General features: G+C 35.6%; 1 non-coding gene across 1 annotated transcript; it reads right to left on the bottom strand.

Annotated features, from left to right (window-relative positions):
- Positions 1-216: 216 nt before the first annotated feature.
- Positions 217-323, bottom strand: LOC122202706. The gene has a single exon (XR_006194825.1). It is a non-coding gene; the product is annotated as a U6 spliceosomal RNA (small nuclear RNA).
- Positions 324-790: the final 467 nt, after the last annotated feature.

Here is a 790-nt window from a genome sequence, read left to right as displayed (position 1 = left end):
TTGTGTGGAACTACAACAACAAAAAAACCCTCAAATACTAAAGCAACCTTGAAAAAGAAAAATGTGAAGGTATCACAATTCCAAATTTCAAGTTATATTACAAAGCAGTAATAATTAAGACAGTATGGTATTGGCATAAAAATTAGACGCATAGATCAAAGGAATGCAACAGAAACTCCAGAAATAACCTCACAATGACATGGTTAATTACTCTTCATCTCATCTCATCTCATTAAGTCTCTTCATCTCATCCTTGAGCAGGGGCTATGCGTATATTCTCTGTACCATTCCAATTTTAGCATATGTGCTGCCGAAGTGAGCACATCTTTGACAGTCTCTTCAACAAATGGTGTTGGGAAAATGGGACAGCTACATGCAAAAGAATGAACTTGAACCACTTTCTTTTCACCATACATAAAAGTAAACTCAAAATGGAGACCTGAAACCAGAGACATCCTTGAAGAGAGCACAAGCAGTAATTTTCTGGTATCTGTCACAGCAACATTTTTCCAGATATGTCTCCTGAGGCAAAGGAAATAAAAACAAAAATGGACTGCATCAAAATAAAAAGCTTCTGTACAGCAAAGGAAACAAGCAACAAAACTAAAAGGCAACCTATAGAAGGAAAGAAGATATTTGCAAATGACCTATCTGATAAAGGGTTAATATCCAAAATATATAAGGAATGATTGAACTCAACACCCAAGAAACAATCCAATTAAAAAATGGGAAGAAGACATGATCAGACATTTCTCCATAGAAGACATGCAGATGGCCAACAGACATAAGA

Source organism: Panthera leo, chromosome A1, assembly GCF_018350215.1.
Source record: "Panthera leo isolate Ple1 chromosome A1, P.leo_Ple1_pat1.1, whole genome shotgun sequence".
Taxonomy (NCBI): domain Eukaryota; kingdom Metazoa; phylum Chordata; class Mammalia; order Carnivora; family Felidae; genus Panthera; species Panthera leo.
The sequence above is the reverse complement of the archived record's forward strand: the minus strand, read 5'-3'. Positions and strand labels throughout refer to the sequence as shown.